Source organism: Canis aureus, chromosome 22 (assembly GCF_053574225.1).
Source record: "Canis aureus isolate CA01 chromosome 22, VMU_Caureus_v.1.0, whole genome shotgun sequence".
NCBI lineage: Eukaryota > Metazoa > Chordata > Mammalia > Carnivora > Canidae > Canis > Canis aureus.
In genome coordinates this window covers 8777086-8803235 of record NC_135632.1, presented here as the reverse complement: position 1 = coordinate 8803235, position 26150 = coordinate 8777086, and the positions used below count along the sequence as shown (strand labels likewise).

The 26150-nt window shown below is 42.3% G+C and overlaps 2 long non-coding RNA genes across 5 annotated transcripts; one reads left to right on the top strand and one right to left on the bottom strand.

Annotated features, from left to right (window-relative positions):
* On the bottom strand, positions 1 to 18682 carry LOC144293739 (uncharacterized). 4 transcript variants are annotated; one of them, XR_013360976.1, is made up of 7 exons: positions 18426 to 18682; positions 9565 to 9750; positions 6231 to 6379; positions 5078 to 5224; positions 3745 to 3870; positions 3407 to 3520; positions 1 to 319 (listed from the first exon to the last, which is right to left on the bottom strand). It is a non-coding gene; the product is annotated as an uncharacterized LOC144293739 (long non-coding RNA). The 4 variants fall into 4 exon arrangements; XR_013360973.1 differs by lacking the exon at positions 9565 to 9750 and having other exon boundaries at positions 18426 to 18664; XR_013360975.1 differs by lacking the exon at positions 9565 to 9750 and having other exon boundaries at positions 3407 to 3491; positions 18426 to 18663.
* On the top strand, positions 18539 to 25785 carry LOC144293740 (uncharacterized). The gene is made up of 3 exons (XR_013360977.1): positions 18539 to 18777; positions 24266 to 24622; positions 25078 to 25785. It is a non-coding gene; the product is annotated as an uncharacterized LOC144293740 (long non-coding RNA).
* The last annotated feature ends 365 nt before the right edge of the window (positions 25786 to 26150 follow it).

Sequence of the window (26150 nt, the reverse complement as noted above, 5' to 3'; positions counted from 1 at the left end):
TTAACCATTCAGAGTTTTAATTGAGTTAATCAAGGAACGTCAGCACATATGCTCTCTGCAGTTCTTGTGTAGATGAACCCTTGATGCTGTGTCCTTGAGACTTTGCTCCTTCTCTCTTAAAAGTCCTTCTCCCAGCCCAGATTCTGGTTCTCACAGGAATGACTTCCACATGGGATGAGGGTAGACAGGAAGATGTGCCAGACATTTACAAACACCTTCACATTTATGTTTCCAAAGAACCGGGCCAGACACATCCCGGGGTCATCACTCTGCAGATGAAATTGATACTAAGAGAAGTTCCGTGTCCTTCCTAAGATCACTAGGTTAGGAAAAGGTGGAATTAGAATTGGAACCCATGTCTAATCTTGTTAGACTTTACACTCTTTGTACCCTCTTCACCCCTCTCCACCACTGCTTCCTCCCATAATGCAATGCTACCAGTACTCCTCTCCAGAATGCAGTGCTTGGTTGACAACTTGGTTTATTTTTAAGAGCCGGGTCTTGACCTTTCCTATCTGAGCTCCAATCATTGGAAATTAATGCTCGACAGATCTTCTGAAACTGCCTTATGTAATCCTTTTAAATTATGATAAGAAAACTAAAGTGCAGTCATTAAGTCACTATGCCCCAAGTGAGCCATTAAAGTCAGTGCCTGGAGCAGGACCAGCACTGACTCCGCTGCAGTGTGTTGGCACCCCCACAGTGCTTTCTAGATCTTGCAAGGAGAAACCCATGTCCTAGATGTGGGGAGCTGATTCTCTCAAGCCCTCAACTGGAGAGGTGAGGTATGGTGTGGTGGTAAGGGACAACATCCATACATGTCAGTCATGTTTGGCTTCAGAGTTTGCAGTTTCTTTTCAGCAGAACAGCTCTAATCATCTAAACCCATAGGGAAAACATGCATCAGAGTGAACAGGAAATAGAGTGGTCGGCTCTTTTCCAGGTGGATTCCTGCATCTTCTAGGACTTCCTGACTCTCTCGTTGTCAAACATCTGCACGCCTGCCTACAGCAGTACCAGACCTAAACTACTCCTCAAGTCACCACCACCTCCACTACCCTCAACTCCTTCTAACCTATTTTTCAACAAGTTCCCTTGGTCTGAGCCAACCCAGCTATATATAGCAGCCCCATGATCACACACCCTCTGCACAACTTTCCAGCTCTGGCCCCATATTCATGCCCCAGCTCCTCGATGTCTGCCTCCTCCCTCCTGTGTCCCCTCCCCCAGTTCCTCTAAGATGGGGTCGCAACCACAAAGGTCTTTGAGGGAAGGGAAACGCGTCAAGTTCTAGGTGCACGGTGATGGGAATGGTAGAAAGTACAGCAAACTACAAAGTTCATGGCCCACCTAAATACAATTCAAGTTTTAAGAAATTTAAAGTATTTGTTCCAAGTACTTCTACAGCCTGGATTCAGTAAGCACCCATTTTGAACCCCTGTTTGTACTCTAATCTGCAGGCATTACTTTCTTCAAATCCTGATTCAGAGTCAAACGCGTTTCGCTAGTATTGTCTTTACTTCATCACCACTCCTTTACATTCCCTTAATTATATGGAGATTTTGTACCATATTCTCTGGCTTTTGTATTCTCTATATCTTAAGGGCAAGAACAGCTCACCTTTGTTTCACACCTCAACTTTAGACCAGTCCTGCCTCAAATTTAGTTACCCAGAACCTTCAACATAGATAGTGTATAGTGTGCAAGTCTGATTGAAAAACAAACACAAAACCTTATTTGGGGCAAGTCCTATTCCTAAGTGTGTAGATTTGTGTCACTGGCATCTTCCGAAATTCCTAACAGTGGGGCAGAAGTTAATTTTCTGCATCTCCGTAGTTCAGAGGAGAGGGAAACATTCTGTTGTTAATTTGCACCAATACAAATAAACCATATGGCTTTCTGAATGACAGAGTCACTAGGACACCCAGCCAACTATGCCTGGACCATTTCTCACTTGTCTCCCAGAAAGCTGTCAACGTAGGAGGTTAACCTTAACGACCCACGAGTCCTTCTGTCATCTGCTGCCCTCTAGTGCACAGAAAGGATATAGCGGACAGTGTGGTCAGGAACCCAGAACTCCCTGAGGCCTATCCCCAGAGCTCTGACAGTCAACAGCTACATGGGAAGATCATCCCTTCTTGGGTGGTGTTGAGTTTGGGTGATTATAATAAGAAAAGAAAACAAAAGAAAAGAAAAGAAAGAAGAGAAGAGAAGAGAAGAGAAGAGAAGAGAAGAGAAGAGAAGAGAAGAGAAGAGAAGAGAAGAGGAAAGGAAAGGAAAGGAAAGGAAAGGAAAGGAAAGGAAAGGAAAGGAAAGGAAAGGAAAGGAAAGGAAAGGAAAGGAAAGGAAAGGAAAGGAAAGGAAAGGAAAGGAAAGGAAAGGAAAGGAAAGGAAAGGAGAAGAGAAGAGAAGAGAAGAGAAGAGAAGAGAAGAGAAGAGAAGAGAAGAGAAAAGAAAGAAAGAAAGAAAGAAAGAAAGAAAGAAAGAAAGAAAAAAGAAAGAAAGAAAGAAAGAAAGAAAGAAAGAAAGAAAGAAAGAAAGAAAGAAAGAAAGAAAAAAGAAAAAGTTTACAGAGACATTGATCTATGGTTGTCTATTGTGGAAGACAAAGTGTTGAAGTAAAATAAGTAGGAATCAATAACTCATTGGTGAGATAGGAAAAAAAACAAAACAAAAAAAAACAAGTTGAGAGGAAACCAGGATGTGGTCTTCATACCATGCAGCAAACAATACTTTTTTAAAAAGTATCTTTTAGTGGTGTTTTTTTTCTATAATATAAAAGTATATAAACTTCATTGTACATGTTCTTCTTTGTTACGACACAAGTTTGTGTTCATCTCAGGAAATGTGGATATGTAATGGAATCACTCAGAAACCACCTTCCACTGGCAATGTCGTGAGAATATCATTCTAGATGTTACTGAATGTATGTAATTTATAAATAAATATAGGGTCGCTTTTTGCATGCACTTCCACAACCTGCTTCCTTTCTGCCATATTCTGAGGCCATCAAAGGTGTGTATTTTGTGAATTTATCCCTTACCTGTGCCAGCCATTCGGAGTGCGGGCTCCTGAGTGTGCTATACCAGGCAAAATTACCCGCATTTCTCACCTAAAGCCCCCTCTCATCTGACTTTTCCAGTCGGCTTAAGCAAGTGATTAATCACAGTATGTCATTTTATTTTCCAGGTGGTAGTTAAAATAATAAATGTGGGCATATGAATACTATCTATTTAACGTAGCTGTATTTATCATGGATTTAAACTGTATGGATATGACAACCTAATCCTGCTTTAATAAATCTATTTTTTAAATCACACCCATGAAAGACTTTGCTCCCAAAATTATGGAAGAGTTCTTTAACGCACTTGAGAGAAAATTTCAAATGTAACCAATCTGTACTTACCCTGGAAGTGAAACATGATCATTGTTTCTCCAGGCATGTATGGTTTGCCCCCATGCGATAAACCCAACAAGGAAAAGAACAGCATCTACTTAAGAGAAAGCCGTGATGGTGGGGCTGAAAGACAGCATGACCAGATTTAATGTTAAAGCAAAACTAAAAACTCCAGGATGGCACTTAAGTGAGCGTGATGGGAACGTATTGTTTCCTTATAATGATTTTAAATGGAAATTACAATTCAATCACAAATAAAAGTAAATTGTAGACAGTGAGGCGAACAAATCTGTTTCACTCGGATTCACGGTGATTATCAAATTAGCAGCTACTCATTCACCACTAACCATTTTCAGTCTTCTTGGTCTCTCTAACAGCCCTGAACTGCAGCTTCATGGTGATTGCAATGGTGGCAGCTCATCAGGGCTGTATTTTAGCTGTGCTTTTATCTTCCCTGTTTTTCCTTTTCATTGCTTGGCAAGGTAAAAGAAAAAAAGATCATTAGAGAAGTGAAAACTAGTGCTTGCACCTGTTTTTAAAAGTTGTGCAATACCAGTTGAAGGCCTAACATCTGGCTCCAGGCCGTCTCAAAATCCATCTTCTTGCACTCTCCCCTCATTTACTCCACTCCAGCCACACTGGCCTCTTGTTCTTTCTCCACATGCCAAGCACACTCCTGCCTCAGGGCCTTTGTACCTGCTGTTCCCCCTGCTAGACCATCCTTCCCATCTGCATCTACAAACCTCACTGCCCCTCTTCATTCAGGCCTGAGTTCAGATGTCCCCTCCTTCAAAAGATTGGCCTTCCCCAACTTAGCCTTCCTAAAATAGCACCCCTGTCACTCTCTACTTCCTCAGTCTGGTGTTTTTTCTTCCCAAAATGTCTATCACTCCCTGATGTAATATTATATGCCTACTTTGTGTTTCATTATTGAATGAGCCCAGTATCAGGGAATGCTGGACAGAATGTCCAGCATGGGTCTGGGACTCCATAAAATGATCTCACCAGGACATTTTGATGTACACCTCGGTTAAGAACCTGGTTCAAGGGACTTTACAGTTTCTGGGATCCTGTGGTCTGGATTAAAATTTCAGTTTGACAAGCATAGGGCATCACAGCTGTAGGCCCAATCAGAAACACAGGAACCCATTTCCCAAGGTTACTGTGACATTTGAATTTTTTTTTAATTTTTATTTATTTATGATAGTCACAGAGAGAGAAAGAGGTAGAGACACAGGCAGAGGGAGAAGCAGGCTCCATGCACCGGGAGCCCGACGTGGGATTCGATCCTGGGTCTCCAGGATCGCGCCCTGGGCCAAAGGCAGGCGCCAAACCGCTGCGCCACCCAGGGATCCCTCCTGTGACTTAAAACAAGAAAAAAAAAAAAAAAAAAAAAGTCGGTGAACTGAGGCTCCGACTCCAGCGGCCAGACTCCACCGCCCAGAGAGGTCTTACAGCAAAAGCGGCTGTGATGGGAATCAGTCCTCCGGAGAACATGACACAGGTCACCAGGGAGGGGACTTCAGAACGCACAGGTGGGGACCGTAGACTTCTATTTATAAACGCCTCTGGCGGGCTTAACTGGATCAAGAGTGACACCTAGTGGAAAAGCTCTGTTTTCTAGCTCCTCCTCCCCGCCCCTCAACAAGTCAAATTCTTTTAGTTTAAAAAAGTAATTACTCCGCAGCATAACCGAGGCACTGTCATAACGCCAAGGTCTTCGAAAGTTGCATCCAAAACCGCGTAACATCAGGCTCTGTAAGAACAACTGCAGAAAGGGGACGGGAAGACTGGAGCTAGTCTTGAAAGTTTGTGTGTATGAAGAACCTGGTAGAGAGAGGCAACAGGAAAAGAAGGAAGATAAATCTTTGTCCCAAGTTTCTTGAGCATGACATGAAATTTTTCATTAGACAAAGAGAATAATTTGACCAGGAATCTGTGAGTAGGACTTTCTGGATTGGAAGCAAGGGAAAAGCAGTGGCTACTACTTCTGGAAACCCTGCTCAATGGCCTGGCCTTTGCGTGGGGTCCAGGAATCCGCTCTTGCCCGCAGTCCATGAGCTTCTGCAATTCATATGTCCCAACACTGGAGCTAGGCCACCTGGATGCCCTCTCGGGCTTCTAACCCCAGATCCTTTTCCCATTTTTTCCGGCCCTAAAATCAGGATATATGACCTGACACCCAGTCGGACCCTAAAACAGAGCCCTTGAACTAACGACTGCTACAAGAAATTCAAGATACTCACTGCTGTACTACATAGATGTGTATTTGCACCCTTAAAAAATTTTTTTCAAATTTATTTTAGAGAGAGAGGATGCCCATGGGAGCAGGGAGAGGGGACAGAGGCAGAGGGAGAGAGACAGAGAATCCCAAGCAGATTCCCCGCTGAGCACAGAGCTGATGCAGGGCTGGATGTCACAACCCTGAGATCAGAACCTGAGCCTAAATCAGTCAAGGGTCAGACACAACCTGCTGAGCCACCCAGGCGTCCCGACGTGTATTTGCTCTTAATGATTTTATAAAAGAATTAACTCTACCCCCTAAATGGCCTCCGGGATAATATTCTGCTTGGCCACCACCTCCCCACGACTATTTGCGGCTACTCTGGAGAAGGACTTTACCAGCCCTTCAGTAGAGTCTCTGTGCCTGGTGCTACCTGCTTTCTCTTGCTCAGCCTCTTTGCTGCGGTCCAGGTTTTAATCCCTCCTCTTGTGTGCTCCCCTCACTGGCCTTCTCCCCTTGCGGGGACCCCAAGGCCGGCTCTCCATCCCAGAGTGCTCCCACCCAGAGCCTCCCTCCCAGCTGCCTCACAATGATTCCTCTGAAACTCACTGAGTAAACATCAATTCGCCGTGAAACAGCTCCCACTCGAGCGTCTCCTTTCCACTAGAAGCGTGCACTTTATTACTCCCATGCCTGGCCTGCACCACGCAGTCGGTTTGCTCTGGCAGCCTCGTTGAGCCTAATGGCATAATTCACTCCTGTTTGTTTAATTGGTTAAATCAGATTAAAATGTGTTTTTGGCAGGGGTAGAGTGTGCTCACTTGTGTGTATTTTAATTTTCACACACACTCTCAATGCTGAGACCCAGAGGCACAGTTTAAAAATTAAAAGTTTACAAAGCCGTGCTGATGACAGTCAACAGCAGTGAATAGGCTTCACAGCCAGCAAATACTTAAAATAAGTTTAATTATCTTGAAGAACTACTGCTCTTCCGGGCCCCCGAAGAGGGGACCCCTCCCTTCTCCGAGCTTCCCAAACAGCTTCACCAGCACCACCAGGAAAGCTTCATGAAAAAAAACAGTCCTGGGCCCCATCCCAGACCTCCTGAACTAAAATCCCTGGGCAGAGACCTGGAATCTCTTTTTCCACAAGCTCTCAGCCAGCCCCACATAGTTTCAGTCCCATGTTTGGAAACACTGCTCTGAATCACTGCCCAAAGCTCACCTCTTTCAGAAAGGTCTGGTAAAGCAACCTTTGCCAGTATTTCCCAGTCTAAGGACATGCATACTGTCTTGTTTTTGCCCTATCCATGTACCACCAACTCTGCAGTTTACCTAATATGTGCATATCAATTGGCTTGAACTTTTGTTAAAAAAAAATGGATTTCATTTTTTTTAAGTTTTATCACTATGATAAAATCATGAATTTAATGTATATTTTTTCTAGTACACAATGTAATAAATATATATCATGAAAAACTGTTTTAAAATGCTTTTCCCGGGATCCCTGGGTGGCGCAGCGGTTTAGCGCCTGCCTTTGGCCCAGGGCGTGATCCTGGAGATACAGGATCGAATCCCACGTCGGGCTACCGGTGCATGGAGCCTGCTTCTCCCTCTGCCTGTGTCTCTGCCTCTCTCTCTCTCACTGTGTGCCTATCATAAATAAATAAAAATTTAAAAAATAAATAAATAAATAAATAAATAAATAAATAAATAAATAAAATGCTTTTCCCTGTAGCAATATGCATGGTTTGTGTGCCAGTGGGGTTCACCTACCATACCTGAGAAAACACTGATGGAAAGAAATAATCTCTGGTCCCACCTTTCCTTTCAAAGAGGGCCCTCAAGAAAATTATGAATAGGAGAATTTTGTATTGTTCCATTCTTCACCCCCTCCCCTCCTTCCTTTCTTTAATCAGTAACCAATAAAATCACTGGAGGTTGATGCAGGTATCAGCAATTCTAAACCAGGAGTAAAACCCATCATGCCATTTCCCCTTCAAAAGACATTTCTCTCCAGTAGGGAACTCCCATTACCCTCTACTACCTCCATGGGGCTACCTTGTATTCATTGATAAATAGAGGGTAAAAAGGCCACTGAAAATATTCTCACAAGTACAAATCAGAGCCAAAACGTTGATTCTTTGACTCTAGAATTCCAGAGAATACCACCCTCCAAGTCTGTCCTGTACTCGTGTTGGACTGCCACACCTGTACCACCATGGCAGCAGGCCCTGGTTTCTTCCTTTCTCTTCGTCCCTTCTTCTTCTCTGCTTTTCCCTTTCAGTAGTTAAAAATAAATGACATTTTTTTTCTTACTTTGAAAAATGTTCATGTGAGGAAAATTAGAGAAAGTAATTAGTATACGTAGACATTTTTAAAGCTCTATAACAATCATAGAGATGCTTTTAACCCTTTAGGATACAGATTCAGAACCCTTCCTAGAATGTGTGCCAGGATATTATTCATAGGTTGATGTGTGCTGGACTCACTGCCAAAAACGGTGCTTTATTCTCATTCATTTCCAAGCCAGCTCTGTGTTCTGAGCCTGAGGTTCCTAGCCTCAGCACTTGATACACCTCAGTTGCAGAGCTAGAAATGGAAGCTAGGAGGCACTAGAAGGCTAAGGCTTCTGGCCCCGAGTGGAGGAGGTCTGAACCAGGACAGGAGGTTCCCTAGGGAGGAGGCCAGTGGCAGTGGGTTCTGCAAACCCACTTTCTTGGAAAGACCCATGCCCCACCCCCAGGCAGCCCTCAGGTAGTGACTTGGCTACTGCAGAAGGAGGACTGAACCCCAGATTTTTGGCCTTATCCTACAGTGTAAGATCCTTTTACCCAGTTTGGTGAAGGAAATGGAGCTACCATATTAGAAAAAGGATAATGAGCACCTGAATGGCTCCCACGGAGACCTGAACAGTCATAGCCTCTCTGTTTGCTGTACACCATGTCGTAGTCAACTGAGATGGAATTTCCAGACAGTTCTAGTGAGTGGGAATGGGCCAAATTTAGGTCATGTAAAACTGTTAAAACCCATTGACTGGGAATTGAGAGGGGCCTTTTAGGAAATTGGGGCTTTTTATGTATATGTTTAAGGAGACATTAGGGCAGCAGGGATCAAATCTGGACCGGATTTGTCAAAAAGAAGGGGAATTTGGTGACAACTATCTTAATTTTCACCTTGAAAGGAAAAAAATTGAAGTGGGGGACAGTTGTCATCAGTTTAAAAAGAGAGTAGCAGTCATCAGTGTTAAAAAAGATATTTTAGGTTATAGAGTAGCTTTGTCTTTATCTTGTTCCAAACATGATCAGAATGGCCTTGTACAGCATTGTTTATGTTCTTTAAACATTGTTAATTTCCACTTGGCAACATCATGATCCAGCTGCTAGTAGAGCCATTTTTTTTAACTTTCCTGAACAAAGGACTGTATTATTTCTTAGACCAAATTAATATTCATTGTATATATACACAGATGGTTTTTTTTAACAAATATAGGAATTTACTATACATACTGTTTGAGAATCTATTCTACCTAATACTATATCAGCAAGAGTTGTTTGTGACAGTATTCATATGTGTCGTTTTATTTTTTTTAATTTTTATTTATTTATGATAGTCACAGAGAGAGAGAGAGAAAGAGGCAGAGACATAGGCAGAGGGAGAAGCAGGCTCCATGCACCGGGAGCCTGACGTGGGATTCGATCCCGGGTCTCCAGGATCGTGCCCTGGGCCAAAAGCAGGTGCTAAACCGCTCTGCCACCCAGGGATGTGTTGTTTTAAAGGGAAATAATGGGGTTCTGTTGTGCAGATGAGCCACACATATTTAACTAGTCCCATACTGCCCAACATAAGAATGTTTCCTCTGTGTGTGTGCAGGTGCAGGTGCAGGTGCAGGTGCTGGTTCAGTTGGCCTACCATAACAGAGTACCACAGACTGGGTAGCTTACGCAACAGAAGTTAATTTCCTCCAGGTTCTAGGGGCCAGAAGTCTGAGATCAAGTTGTCAGCGGGGTTTGTTTCTTCTAAGGCCTCTCTCCTTGGTGTGTAGATGGCTGTCTTCCTCTAGTGTCTTCATCTGATCTGCCCTCTGTGTGTGTCTGTGTTCTAATCACCTCTTCTTATAAGGACACCACCTGGATTAGAACCCAATTATGTGACCTCATTTTTATTTCAGTTTACTCTGCAAAGGCTCTACCTCCAAATACAGTCACATTCTGAAGTACTGAAAGTTAGAACATCTGCATGGGGCAAACATGGGGAGAGACACAGTTCTACCGTAACTGTGTGTGTGTGTATGTGTGTGTGTGTGTGTGTGTGTCTATGTGTTCATAATTTGCAATCAATGTAGTAATGGACATCTCTGTATCTAAGATTTTTCTGTATATCCACAGTAGGATCAATTTCCAGAAGTGGGCTGGCCAAATCCCACAGTTCTAAGGCTTTTGGTAATATTGCCAAATTGCCCTTTAAAAAGTTGTTATAATGCACACTCTCACAAAGCGGTATAGGAGAGTGCTTCAATATACTTTGTAATTTTGCTATTATCTGCTGTTCCTGATTTCACATTTGGTAGATTTATCCACCTCCATGTGAGTTCAGGTGGTCTAAACATGTTAGTGAGACCAAAACCATCCACTTAATTGCTTCCTAAGAGTTTTTATCATTGGTTAAATAAACAAGTCAAAGAAAATGCCCTATTGATAGTAAATCAGGACTGATTTCCATACACAGAGGACAGCATGTTCAGGTTTATGCTGACAGAAATAGTTCCTTGATTGTATCGCAAGCATTTACACTTTGGTCCTCTATGACATTTCAATAAATATTTGTTGACTTTCTTTTAAACACTGTCTGATCCAATTAGATTCTTTTGGTTGCAAGTGACAAGAAAACTCAATTCTAAATGGGTTAAGCAAAAAGGGAGGGGGGAATTTACTGACTCGTGTAACTGAAAGCCCTGGAAGGCAGTAGAGCCACAGGTGAGCCCTTCGTCCTGAAATTAAAGACTGCCACCAGGTTCCACCTCTGTTTAGTTGCCTTTGGACTAGCTCGATGCCTAAGCTCTCTGTGGTGGCCTCTGACAGCCTCAGGCTTTGTCATCATAGTCATAGGATGACTGTAGGAAAATCAGAAGGATTAACACTAGGCAGGAAAACAACACCACCATTCTGACTCTCCTAGAAATCTAGAGCTGGTAGGAAATCTGGAAAATCCTCTAGTCTGTTTTTCAAAAGGTGTTTATTTTATTTTGTTTTGTTTTGTTTTGACGAATCAAAGTTCTTTTGCTTTCTTGGGGTGCCTGAGTAGCTCAATTGGTTAAGTGTTTGCCTTTGGCTCAGGTCATGATCTCAGGGTCCTGGAATGGAGCTGCACCCAGCATAGGGCTCCCTGCTCAGTCTGCTTCTCCCTCTCCCTCTGCCCCTCCCCCTGCTTGTGCTCTCTCTCCCAAATAAATTTTTAAAAATGTATTTTATTAAAATATCTTGGGGCACCTAGGTGGCTCAGTGGTTGAGCATCCACCTTTGGCTCAGTCAGTGATCCTGGGGTCCTGGGATAGAGTCCCGCATCAGGCTCCCTGCATGGAGCCTGCTTCTCCCTCTGCCCCTCTGCTAATGTCTCTGGGTCTCTCATGAATAAATAAATAAAATCTTTAAAAAAAAAAAGATCTTTTGCTTTCTTCACCCAAGATCTCATGATAAAGCCAAATACATAAAATAGAATAAAACCAAGCTGCTTGTGTTGAAACAAGGTGGGGACCCTAAGCCCCAAGTATTTCACCCCTCTCTTTTTACTCATCTTCCCTGAACCTCTTACAAGAAGCACTGATCACTTTAGAGTAGGGAAAATGAGGCCCAGAGCACAAACATGGCTTGCCCTAGGACTCACAGCCCATGAGTAGAAGAGCCAATGGAACTCTGGTACCCTCACCCTGTCCCTGCCTTGCTGCTTCCCTCACCTCTGTTTATTTCTCACTGCCATTTTGAATATCATCTTTCATTTTTGACTTAGCACCTCTGTCCCACAAAGAAAAAAAAATGATAAACAGAATTGAAAGGCTCAGTTGCCCACCATGTGCATTTGTGCACAGCCCTCGTGCCTCCAGCCGTAGTGGATCACCAAGACAGGCTCAGAACCAAGCAGGTTCAAAGGTACATTGAGCTTCTGTATTCCTCCAAGTCCACTTGAGGTTTTTATTTTAAATCATCAATAAGATGCCAAAAATCAGTGTTTCTCAGGGTATAACCTAGGGACATTGTGGAAACTTTTCTAAGATCCCCGTAGGAATTCTTGAGTTTAGAAGATATTTTTGGACAGAGTGCAAGATGAACAACAGGAGCAAAGTGAGCCAAAACAAGAGTCCTAGAGATAGTTGTCCTGTGAGAAAGGAAGATTGTGGGTTCAACTTTAAGGGATAGAAACATTTTTCTTTAAAGCACAATTGAAACTTAAAGCCAATATGGAGAAAGAAATGAAAAAGGTGACCAAATTTACACAAATGCAAAAGGAATCCTAAGTGGTTGAAAATAAATATTTTCAATAACTAAAATAAATAGAAATAAAATAATAATGCCATCTATGTCTGGTAAGAAGTATACCCTAAAATTTCACTATTATGTTTCATATAACCACAATGATTTTCATATCACCATTGTTACCATATCACCATTATGTTTCATTTGCATTTATAGTCAAAAGATAGATATGAGGGACTAATGTAATTCACCAATATATTCTCTCTCCATCCGCCCTCATCCATCTCTTTCTCCCAGTTTTAATTAAAGCTTTTCTTATGCAGAAGATTCGAGACATTGAAAAAACTCAGAAAACTGCATTAACAAATTTTCCAAATAAAACAAAATAAAAAGGTAAAGGTCATTGGGACTCTGGATAACATTAACAGCTCCATATATACAGGATCATGGGTTAGAGCCAAAGGATGTCACAAGATACCAGGATGAGAGCAAGCCTCTCCTTTGCAAAGAACAAATTTTGGAGGGTCTCATTAAAGATGACTCTCCCTTTATATGAAGGAAAAGAATTCCCATCAAAACTATGCTTTCCAGAAAAACCCACACGAAACCTTTTCCATTGTACACTGGTATTCTGCAATTAAAAGCAATATTTAATTTTTTGAAGCTAGAGATATAGAGTCTCTCCAAATGTTCAAGTTATAAAAGGAAAAAATTTTCCCTTGAACATAGAAGAAAAAAATTAGAAAACTAAGTATATTTGTATATATCCTTTTCAGATCTAAAATCACTCTGTGAGATTAGTAACATAGAAATATATTAAACCTATTATGATTTGTTTATAGAACCTTGAGGTCTAATGCACAGAGAAATATGATTATCAGGAGAAATAAGTTGGGTCAGGGAGACATTCATTGTTTTCACCTTTGGATTTGAATAACCAAAGAAATTAACTCATAGCCCCCTGTGACCACCCACTTTATTGTTCACACCTCAGTTTTTGGTCACCTGGTGTTATAATTTTACGTTTACTCATCCATCTTTTCCACCACCAAACTCAGCAAAGGCAAGGAGTGTATATTACTCATTAAGGATCCTGAAGGTCCTAGGAGATGCTTGTCCCTCAATAAATAACATAGAAACAAAGGTAGAAAAGCGATCAAATGAATTATTTTAACGCCCCTTCCATACTTTGATTCGCTGCCATTTTTAACTTTTTTCCAAATTAATAAAAGGTTAAGTATAACTTCCAAAGAAACATTGGGTTAGAAGATTGAGAGCATGGCCAAATAAGGATTAGGACTGTGGAAGAAAGTTCTAGAAGCATTGGATAAAATTAATGTATCCCCAACAATACCTTTTGCTTTTCTTCTTTGCCAATTTAATGAAAAAGATCACTAGGCCTAAAAATGCAGCATTGTCAGGGGAATGGCAGTTAAAGACAAAGAGGATATACCAGAAGAGGGCACTCTTACCACAGATATTTACATTTAACATTTTTTGAACGTTTGCCCCACAGCAGGGCCAACAGAGAAAGCACAGCATTCTTTCCTAAGGAGCTCATAATTCTCCCAGCCAAGCAAGGAAAAGGAAAAACACCAAGGGTAAAAAATTAGAGAAGAATGCCAAAGGTAATGACCATGCTCCCTGGCCATTGCAATCTGGAAGCAGAGCTTTATATGGTTCTCAGAGGACTATTTACCATCTCCTCACTGAGGCTAAAAAAAAAGGAAAGGAAATGGGGGGAAAAAAAAGACAAAGAGAAACTATACGACTATACCAGCCAACCCACATTCTGACCTGCATTAACCCCTCCCTCTGTATTGCCTTTCAACTCTTTTTATTTCCATGTAGTAAAACAAGTCATTTCATTGTAGGGCTAGACCAAACCAGAAGGTTTGGGGACATTTGCCAGAAATCTATAGCAGTAAGTATTAGTGTCATACGTTTTTAGGGGAAGAACAGCCGCGTTCTCCTTGCTGCCCCATGGAGAATGCCTGTGCCTGGGCTTCTAAGCTGTGGAAACAGATGAACCCTATCCCTTCCCTCATGCTTCTCCGGGACAGTTATGGACTATAGAACTTTTGGTTCTCCTCCTCCTCTGACAGCTGTCATTATACATGATTGATCCAGAGATTGGGAGATAAGTACCCATCTCATCCTGTCCCCAAAGCCCAATCTTCCTCCAAAGCCAGCTCTGTTTGGGGATTTCATTTGAGTACTGGCCACAAATATGCCCTTCTCCTAGACTCTGTATGACTCCACACTTCCAATTCAATTGCCCCAGCCTGGTGCCAACCCTCTTCATTCCTGCGGGCTCCCAGGGGTCCCCCTGTTCCCGTCCTGGTCCTCCATGGGTCTTGCACACTGCACTGGAGTTCCTTTCCTAGAAAAAGAGCTGATCCTGGAGTACTTCAACTTCAATGGCCATCATTCTTCTCATTGCTTATCCCAGCCACATTGGCCTCTATGTTGTTCCATGAACATAGCCAAGCTGCTGTCTCAGGGCCTTTGTACTTACGTTTAGAATTACATTCTTCAATACCCACATGATGCGTTCTCTCACTTCATTCAGGATTGTGCTCTAATATCATCCCTTCCCTGACCATGGGTATCCAAAGCAGCTACCTCCTGTATTATACTCTATCCTCTTATTCCTCCTTATGCTGCCTTATATTTCTTTATAGCAGTCATCACTCCCTGACATTATGTTACATGTGTGATTGTTTATTTCTGTCAGCTCCCCAAGGGCAGAGACCTAGTTTTGTCTTGTCCACAACTATATTTGCAGTACCTGTCATTTTGGGTGTTCCCAATAAGTATTTGCTTAATTAATTAATTAAACCATACCTTTCATCCACTCAGTTCCTTCCTCCATCCTCTGAGGTACTCTTCATTCATTCCAGAATTAAAGCAAACCCCATGGCATGGCACTCAGGGGGCATGATCTGACTCTCCCCTCCTTTTCTGGCCTGATTTCCTATCACACTTCCCCCACCTGCAATAGATCCTGAACTGTAGTCAAACCTACTGATACACCCTCCACTCTCATGCCTGCTGGCCTTTTCTGCTCCCTGTGTTCCATCACCATTTGTTGAAATCCTCCCAGTCTCTCAAAAACCTTCTGACGTGCTACCTCCTCCCGGTGGAGACTTCTCTATTCTCCCATCCCAGCCGTTGGCAGTTCTGTCCTCGGTATCAGTTTGTGCATCTCTTATATTATGTCCCGTGTTACAAGTTATTTCTCTGTTTCACTTTCTCTACTAGGAGACAAAAGAGCAGAGCTGGATATTCTCTCTTTTAACTCCCAAGTGCACAGAGCAGGGGTCTCAAACTCAAATGCCCACGGAAGCTAGGCATAAAGTGAGGTGCATGATATATCGGTCTGCTTGGGTTTTCATAACAAAATACTACAGAGTGGGGGCCTTAAACAACAGAAATTCACTTTCTCATCATTCTGGAAGTTGGGAGTCTAAGATCACAGTGCCATCAGGAGTGGTTTCTGGTAAGAGCTCTCTTCCTGGCTTATAACTAACTGCCTTCCTCTCCCTGTGTCAAGGTCTTTCCTTTTCCTCTGTAGACACATAGTGTATGAGAAACAGCTCTCTGATGTCTCTTCCTTCTCTTATAAGGACACGGGTCCTAAGCATCTCCTTAATTAAAGGCCCTGCCTCCGCATAGAGTCACATTGGGGTTAGAGCTTCAAAACATGAACTTAGGGGGACACATTAGAGTCCATACAATGGGCCCAATGGGAGTTAGGGAAACTGGAGAGAAACTTCCATGGGGGACCTGCTCCTCAGGCCTGACACACAAGCCTCATATTCCCCACCCTTCAGGATGTGAAAGAAGCTGAAAAGCTAGAGCATTTGTAGGTGAAAACTCTTGATTTTAAGTTGTCAGTAACTTATGTTAAAACGTATGTTTAAGCTATTAAGAGCAAAACAAATGCTGTCCGCTGGCAGGATTCTTGGTCCGGGGACCAAGGACTGGCAATATTCCGGATTCTGCTGGGAGTACCAGACCCATAGCAAAGCCTTGTTAAATGTTTTGTGAGGAAGTGGCTCACTGAGGTATGTGTGTGCCATTGTTTGGGAAACTCTGAAATGAAGATGACGTGGTAGGGGAAAGTCCGGCTTCTCACTGACAGCAGGACAGCCCAGGCCTCCCCCCACTTCCCACGTGTCTGCCCACTACCAGGTCCGCAGCCGCCACCCAGCCCTCTGCTCCCAGCTCCCCTACGCAGCCTCTCAAAGCTGGGCAGACCCTCCCTGGGGGCTGCAGCTAATGAGGGAGCCAGAGGAACTGCAGTCGGTTCACAGAGAGCCACAGAAGAGATTAGAGGTCTGAGAACTAAAGATCAACCGAGGTGAAAGGGACCAAGGTAATTCCATTCAGAGGCCAGAGGGTCCCAGGGTTAGCCAGCAGTGGTTTTCAAGTATCCAAGAGGCTCGTGCCCAGGACAGTAATGAGCTGTTCTCCCTACTGAGAACAGAACAAACAGAAAACAGACTCCAAACGCTGCATGGGGAAGCCGAGGTCTCTTTCCCTAACACAGGCCTTTGTAAGCACTTGTGTGTTTGAATGGGCCTTTATAGTGGAAAAGTTCTTTTTTTCATTCATTATCTCCCTTCAGGCTATCACATTCTGTGATTCTAAGAAAGTCCTGTCAAAAAAAGGTTGTTCCTAATGAGAGAATGAGCCATAAGGTGAAAAAAAGACTTTCATCTGCATATGGTGGTGATGTACTTACGTCTTACACGTTGCTCAATGAAGAATATAGTATTTCCGTATTAACCTATGAGATTCCCTCCGTACAGAAAGCCACAAAAACCCAAATGTATTTGGTAATATGTTCAAGGTCATAAATGACTGTAAACAGCCACATTTCCCCCATCATATACTTTCCAGTTACATGCCAAGTACAGGTTTTCTCGAGTAAATGAGGAGGGGTAAAGAAGATACATAAATAAATAGATACACATAAGCAAACAAACAACCTGTTCCTTAAGAAGTGCAGAGTCATGATCCTCCAGGGAAGAGATGATCTGCCCTCCTAGGACAGCTGGACATTTTCTAGGGGCCACTGTGGTGACTTGCATTTTCTTAATTTGCTCAGTGAAAGGGAGAGCAGGGGTAAGCTTTTGTCTCAGGAAACTCTGGCAAACCTGGAGCAGCACGGCAACATTGATAAAGTCCTGGATGTTTCCTATGGGCTTTCTCTCCCCTGTGTGGCCCAAAGCCCCCTGTCCCTGGACACCTTCACCCATAGTGAGCTCTTTTTTAGCAGGTGCACCCACAGAGCAGACTAACCAGACAAGAGGCCAGCTTACTATCTTTCCTCACAGGCTCCCTCTGACGAGGAATTCCAACCAAAGTGATATGGCCTTACTCCTCTTTCGAAGAATGCCCATTGTCACGTAACTCACGGGAATGAATCTGGAGGATTTCCAGGGTTTCAGATAAACACATGCCCTCACACTGCCCACTCAGGTAAAACCTGCCTGGTTAGTCTAAGACATTCGGTCGTTCCCTAACTCCTCTTTCCTCCTCTTTCTGCCACCTCCCGAGATTTATTTCTTTACCCCGATAGGGCCTACCTATACTTTTCTCCTTGGTGGACTTTTAAAAGCACCTGGTATGATATTTTAATATGACTAGTTATTAATAAGAACAAGAATTCCCACATTAAACCAAAGAGAAGTGTTTTGTTTTGCTTTGTTTTATGTGATAGGACTATGTCCGAAGGGTAAAATAAAGAAAGAGGATCTTATTTAATTACAGGTCATAAATTACGGCTGGACATTTGGAATCAAGGATGAGTACACCAGGAATTTGAAAGCCTGACAAGCATGAAGAAGGTATTTGAGACCATGAATTTAGAAAAAGCTTAGGGGCAGTTTATCTTATTGCTGGTTATTTCTTCCAGGGCTGTTAATGCTCAGCGCTCTGGTCCTCTGCACTGGCCTCACTAGCATAAAAAACGGGGGGTGGAGGGTGGGGTAGGATGTTGAATCCATTTTTCATGAGCAGAAATTACTCCTTTGAGATTCTGTCACATAAATTTGGAGCCAGACAAGCTGGATCCAAATCCCAGATCTGCCATTCGCTCTGAGAACCTGGCCAAGAAATGTCATCTCTAAAATAAGGACGAGAATACCAACCTCCAAGGTTGTTGTGAAAATTAATTTGTATAAGATACATTATATCCATAGCAGTTGTTATCACATCTTTTGAGAAGTGGTGACTATTATTATCATTAAAATAGTAATAGTAGTAACATTTTCACTCCTTGTCGCCTTCTGGAACACACCTCTATGGTTTCCAAACTAACTTACCTTGAAAGCAGACATCAGCAACCTGGAATATTGTGGCAAAGGCAGTCCTGGCATTGGCTCAGAGATTGTGCTTCCAGTGTCTTCCACTGAGGTACAGAACTGTGTTTACTGTATCCTAGGCAACCTCTTTCTATCACCCTTCCTCCACCTTCCAGCAAACCTGTCCACCTCTACCTTGCCCCAAGGCCACTCCTCTTCTCATTCTCTCCTCTTTAATCAAAACTCTTTCCTTCAGGACTGCGATGTTCTATACATGCTCAGAGAAAGGTATCATCAGTTTCCTCATCAGCCAACTGAAAGAGTGAATGAAAAGCTCCTCAATGCACTAGATACCCAAGAGGTCTTGATAAACGTGAGTTCTCATTCCTCATCTATGAAATGAGAAATCTGGACAAGATTACCTCTGAATTCCTGGGATTCCACAGAAATTTTGTGAATTAGCCAGTGTATGTTTGCATGCTGGCAAGAAAATATTTTAACTGCCCATAGTCCTCCTAGTTGAGACTAATCTGTAGTTGGTAGGTTAAGTGATATTTAAAGATACCCAGAGAAACTGGATCACCCCCAACCCACACACAAAGGCCAGGACTGTATGAAGCTCCTTACCACCCCACTTCTAAATGGTGGCTGGCCCTCACCCTAAACATGAATATGGCTAGAGAATTAAATTAGGGTTACCACCTGTTAAGAATGTTTATGCACAGTCCAAGGAAACATAGGTCAACTTCATCCTACAGGGACCCTTTGATCAGAACCTGCGACCTCAGGTTGTCAGAAACATGACAGGTTTTTTTAACAGAATCTAAGAAAAGTCCAGGCACCCCCAGGCTTCTGGTAGCATCTACTGGATTCAGGCTGGGGTGACCTGACCTGAAGATGGCATTTGACATTAAGTCAAGTTTGGAATTCGATGGCTGGTTTGTAAACAGGGGACCATCTATGGGACTGGTGGCTCCATAAGAGCCCAGTAATGAAATTATGCGCCTAGGATACACAGCTGGCAGTTACACTCTCTATGGATCACTTCAGGCAGCAATAAAGATAAAGTGCTTTATAATGTATTCATTCATTTCAGTAGTCAGTAGTAATGTTAGAAAGTGGTTCCTATCAAGAAAAGGCTGAGCTGCATTTGAAAAGGAGAAATGTGTTTTCTTAAAGGGATTATTTTGGAGAACCAAATGAACATACGTGAGATGCTTCATTAAATCATAAGTCAGTTTGGCAGGTGATCCTAATATGCTCCTGGCAAAAGTGGGAATTGAAACAGTAGAAACAAATGAGCTACAGGTGTGCCTTGTTTTTGTTTTGTGTCTCATTTGGATTATTTTGGGCTACATCAAATATATTTCAAAAAGTTTGTAGTAGATCATCCCAATAAACAGATTTCAAGTTTCTAGGAAGCATCAGACATTTATTTGATGGACACACAAGGGACAAAATTTGGTTTCTAGGCTGTCCTCTTGGAGACTCAACAGTTTTCCAGTAAATCCCCCTATTCCAAAGCTCTTCTCTCACCCCTGTCTTCCATGGAAAAGAGAAGTCACACAGGTAAAAAAACTGGACCCTTCAAGTAAGGTGGAAAATACTGAGATAACCACCCAGAGAGGGGGACTCTCCTGGAAGAGGTTGTTTTGATCCTCACAAAGAAGATAAACCTATAGAGTGCCACGCTGGCTCCCAAGACTTGAAATCCTGCCAATCACCATCTAAAGTGCCATTTCTTCTAAGCAGATTCATGTTTAAAGCTAACTCATCATCTTCCTTTTCCTTCTCTCCCCAAATTAACTTCCTTTTTGAGCTTTCCTACTGCACTGATTTAATTAACGTATCTTTCTTGAGAACCTACTATGTGCCAGGCACTGTGTAAAGGGCACAGTTAAAAATGAGGCATCTGCCATCACATTTTAGTAACAAGCAAACAAAAGAGAAAATAACTGAATGGCTAAATACATAACATATTGTTAGATGAGGAGACCTACTAAGAAAAGTCAAGCAGAGTAAGGGGAAAGAGAGGAATGGGGTAGTCAGGGAAGGCCTCTCTAATGAGGGTACATTGTAGCAATCTCTGTGAACCTTCAAGAACTTTAGGGGAGAGTAATATTTTCCTGTTTTGTGTATTGATTGAAATTTCCAATTTCCGGGGAGCCCGGGTGGCCCAGTGGTTTAGCGCCGCCTTCAGCCCAGGGCCCGATCCTGGAGACCAGGGATCAAGTCCCATTTTAGGCTCTCTGCGTGGAGCCTGCTTCTCCCTCTGCCTGTGTCTCTGCCTCTCTGTCTCTCTCTCTGTGCCTCGCACAAATAAGTAAAAATAAAAATCTTTAAAAAAAATCCCAATTTTCCAAACCACAAAGGTAAAATTAAGTATGTGGAAAGGCAAGGTAGGGACCGAAAGTGAGGGAGCAAGTCAGGTGAATAAATACCTGGGGGAGGAACGTTCAGGATGGAGAAACTGGCCTGGACACGGGATTTTGCTTGCCTCATTCAAGGAACAGCAAGGTCATCTGTGTGGCCGCAGAAAGTGAGCGAGGCGGGATGATGCTCCATGCGTTTTCTCAGTTCTTACTCCCCTCCGCATGGAAGCTACAGGTGCCTTTTACTCATCTCACCCTATCCTTGCTCCATTCAGTTCTATTTGATTATCTTCTCTAAAGGATGACTCTCTGAAATCACTCTCTCCTGCTTCTCCCCGTGCTCTCATCTACATTCGGGCTGTACTCATTTATGCCTGGATTACTGAAGAGCTTCCTAACTGGCCTTCCAAACTCATGCAGCATCTATTGCTCTAATCACTTTAAGCTTCCAGATTAATCTTCCTAGAGCATTGCTTTCATCATGTCTCTTCCTCCCTTGCATAAAAATGGCTTAGCATTACCTATAGGATAAAGCAGAAGCTCCTGAGCATGCCCCTCCTCCATTCCTGCCTCGATCTGCCCTAACCTCCATCCTTTAGTATCTCTGTTCCCACCTTCCCAGTTCCTGGGACCTCCACCTGTCATGCCATATAATCGGGGTCCTCACTCTAAAGCCTTGAAGCCCAGCCTACGGCCCACTTGAGCCTACTCTGAGAAACCCATCCCAGAAAAGATTGCCTCTTCCCTCAAACACCTGGCACACTGAGTCATCAATATATCTCCAGTGAACTGCTTAATGTACAGCAGTATATAAGGCCCATAGCTTTCTTCTTTGGTTCTAGCTCACCAATTAGACTAAATTCATTGAGGACAGGAACCATTTCTTCTACATCCTGTACATCATTTGAGCACCATGGATATACAAGTCACATTTTATATTACATGTGGAAAATAAATCCTAATAAAGGTAAAGTTCTGAGTTGGTAGGCACTGGATTGGGTAAGAAAAATAACATAAAACGACCACATTGTATCACTGAAGCCATCCTTTTCCTACAGACAAAAGGGGCTATTTATTCAATGCCAGGTCATCTTCCTCGTAATTCAAAGGAAGGAAAGCTCAGCAGCATGGTCACAAAAATCTTATTTTGTTCATAACCTATATTCAGTAACTAACTGTCTATAAGTAATCAGATAGCTCCCATAATTATGTTAAACAGTGAGAATATGTAACTCTACAAATTCTCTAGGGAAGTGCTATCAGTGTGATTGAACCAAATGTAAAAACTGCATACACACACTGAAAAACCGCACACACTTACATGGACTTCTAGTAGGTAATGTTAACAGATCTGAAGAGCTTTATAAAAGTGCAGATACATTTCTTCAGTCTTTAATACCAATGTCAAAGGCTGGACAATAGCAATGCTTTTCCCACACAGAAAGCTCACATGGGTGCCAATAAAAACATAAGCAGAGTTTATAAATCTTGTATTATGGATAAAATATAAAATCTCATTCTTAAGTAGAAAGGTTTCCAACAAGAAGCTAATGTAAAAATTCTTTTCACCTTTGAATGCCTGATGGCCTTGCACAGAGTTGCCCAACAGATCTGAACTGTCTGGACAATATTTTATGTGTGTTCTTTGAAGTTAGCATCTGCCAGGGTCTTTGAAGTCCTATCTTTCAAAATCATAATAGTCATAATTAAGTCAAAAATAAGAGATGCAAGAATTCTGTATTCAATTCATATTTCACCTTGTTTCAGCAAGGTGAAGCACTTGAAGAGAAGGGTGGGTGTGTAGGTGGATGGGAGGGGTTGGGTGGCAAATCATTAACTTTGTCTTTCCTCCTACTTTTATTCCCGGAGAGTCTGCAGCAGTGGTTACACCATCCAAGTGAAGGTTCAGGACAAGACTTGCCCGTAGGGATGGTAGGCAAAATCCTTACTTGACATGGGATACAGAAGCCCTGGTACCCTCCAGGTCTTCCCACTAGCCAAAGCCTGGAATTCCTTTATTATTGGATAATGTGTCCAGCTTCCTTCCTTCTCCGGGAACCTGCAAGAATTTTGAGGAAAGATAATACCTTAAGCTGTCATGTATACCTTAGGGCAAAGGTTGAACTTCTGAATTTATAGGGCCAGGCAGGGCTAAGAGGGGACGGAAGCAAACAGCTCCAGTGAACCCCAGCTGCGTGGAGCCGTGTATTGTGGGCGCGCTGCTACGAAGCCTTTCAGCCTTTCAAAAGAAGCCAAGAAGCCACATCTTTATGTGCAGTCCTCCCCACCCCCACTTTTGCTGTTGACAGCTCACTCTGGCTTGTTAAAACACTGCACAAACCAGACCAAACCCACCTGCAGGCCAGCAGTGAAACATGTCAGCAAGCTCAGCTCAGTACGGTGCATCAGAGAAGTGAGGGTAGAGCCCGCACCCACCTGGAAACAAGGGCAGGAAGGAGGGGCAGTGCTCAGAGACAATCCGAAGGTCTGAGAGTGAGTTGAGTGGTTCTGCCAAAGGCGGGCTCTGAAGCAGCTTGCCCCATTACCAAACTGCACAGGAAAGGGAGGGACCCCACAAGGAGCCTCCAGAGGGCTTGTACACAGCAGCTTTGGCCACAGCCTACCTACCTCTGCTCCACCCTTTGTTCAGGACCCCCTTGGGACATTCCTGGGCACGTTGAAAAATATCTAAATTATGGCTATCCTAGTATAAAGGTAAATGAACCAGGCTGGATTATATTCTTTTTCTCCTTCTGATTTTATTTTTTTAAAGATTGTATTTATTTATTCATGAGAGACACAGAGAGAGAGGCAGTTTGCATAGTTTTTACATGTTAACTCAACACTTTCGTCAATATCCAGAACCATAAAGCCAGTCAGTTGTGAGAACACAACAGAAGAAAATAATAGCCAACATCTATTTCTTACTTTTGCCAGGTACTTTTCTAAGCTGTTTACATACATTAACTCCTTTAATCCTCACAGCAATTCTCAGGTAGGTATGGTCATTATTCTTGCTTCATGGATGAGGAGATCCAGGCTCAGAGATGGTAAGTGACTTGTCTAATATCGCTTAAATTGTAAATGGCAGGGCTGGGATTTGAACCGATACAGAGCATTTTTATGGCCCATGTTTTGTGTCCACAGTAATATAGCTGCCTCCCAACAGGACTACTGATTTGTCACATTTACAGTGACCTGTGCCAATAGCTAGTAACCAAGAATTTTCATCCAGCATGTAGCCCAAGCATTGCTGAGCTGGAGGCAGGGCTGACTTTAACCCTCAAGCACAACGGACTGGCTTTATGGTTCTGGATATTGATGAAAGTATGGAGTTAACATGTAAAAGCTAAGCATTCTCTGGTCGTGAAGGCAATAGCTTTATAACGACTTCCTTAAGGTAACTGTGCAAAATTCAAGAGATAGTTGAATATCTATGCAGGCTTGCCTTGGCTAATTTTTAATCGTATGCTGTCTTCCTTCTATCAGCTTCCTGATTTCCCCCACTTGTCTCTAAAAGAAGTTCAAAGTGGAGACTTGGACCTTGAAACTTACCCATGTATCACGTTTGATATCCTGAAGAGATATGGTCTTTTAATAAATAAATATGCCTTGCATCATCAAGTGCCTAGCAACTTTCAAAGCACTCAAGCAGTACACAATGACATACATTTGAAGCAACTAAAAACAAGAGAGAACTTGAGAAAACTTCAACCCACTGGGAGGACCCAGAGCACCAGTCTCCCCTGTTGTCCTGGGATAATAATCGACAGTGATTTCTGCTGTCGTCTGTAGAGTCATAGAGGGAAAAGGAGTCTCTCAAGTTATCAGCCCGTCCCTCATTTGGTGACGACACAGCTGTTTCCTCAAGGTCATGTTGGTTAGTCTCAAGCTCTCTATGTCTAGTCTTGCCACCTCTGTCATCATTTTGCATATATTGCTTATTCTGAGTCCTTTTGTATGAATTTATATCTCTAACACTAGAATTGTTGCAGCTAAAGACAGTCATAGACTTTTGTGCAGATTTTAAATTATTTTGGTGGAAAAAGAAAGTGTTATTCAAAAATACTTGTTAAATGAATGTATGAAAGTTCTTTCAGCTTTCATTTCATGTTATCTTGTGATCTCATCAAATTCTTCCCCCATTTAACAAGCAGGAGGAGGAAATAGAAACCCTCATGTATTATCAGGTTCTCAGCCTACATGTAGTCCATATGGTTCATAATCACACTTGGAATGAAGTATTTCTATTTCCAAATGTTTATAGATACATTAAAATGAGTGTTGTTTGATTTCAACAGAGCTGACAACAACTTATCCAATGCCGCATGATTTGGTGATTCCTGAAGACAAGAGCAAGGGAGGTCATGCAGAATTGTGAGCTAAGCTGAGCTTGTATCTCTTGCTCTCTCTACATAATATACCTTTAACTGCTCAAACTACAAAAAAAAAAATATTTATTCTCATCTAATCTGAAGGAATGCACAACTTTAAATCTCTTACACCAGCCAAGAACAAATGCATTTTTCAAGATACATCTTTACTGTAGTCTCATAGTTCTGTTTCCAAAAAAACCAATAAACAAAAATCTCTTATTCATTTGCAAAATGCTTGAAAATCAGTAATCTCTCCCAGTAGAATTAGCTTACTTTATAGTGAAGGTGCTAAAGACAGTTTGAGACATACTATGGAATTTTATATAATTCACATTCGATTCAATTGTTGAATCCAGTGAGCCACGCTGTGTTCCTAATGTTCAAATAGATGTCCAAATCTCTCTTTGGACCAAAATAAACCAATTGGTTGCATCCAAAATAGCTGTTTTGTTAAAAACCAGAGTCATTTATAAGCAGAATGGTTATTTCCTTATAGCAAAAGAACAAAACCCGTTACTAACCTATGCTCATATATGATGTTCAGCTCTGTTGGCCCAAATGCAATTCCTGAACATAAGCCATGTCAGCACTAAGTGCTGAATACAGGCTAATATATGGGTTCTTTTTAACTGGACTATTAAGTCCATTAACATTTAATGAAACAATTTTAACTTTATCCACAAAAACACTCACAATGCCTTTCCATCAACTCCCTAAAGGCAAAACAACATAAATTTAAAAGAAAAATAACTATGAAGCTTTGTTAAGTGCAGATGATTTCCATAGGACAGGTTAAGTCCTGAATTTCTGTCTCAATGCAGTCCACATTTGATTTTTACTACAAAGATAAACTCAAACTGGCAATTACCCTTTGCTAACCCTACCACATAATCTCAGCATGAAAACGCTGCCATTTTTCCTGCTATAGTGCAATGTATATAGAATTAACTAAAGTAATTTCATGAAGAGTCTTAGTAATCCATTTCAGATTTGTGCTA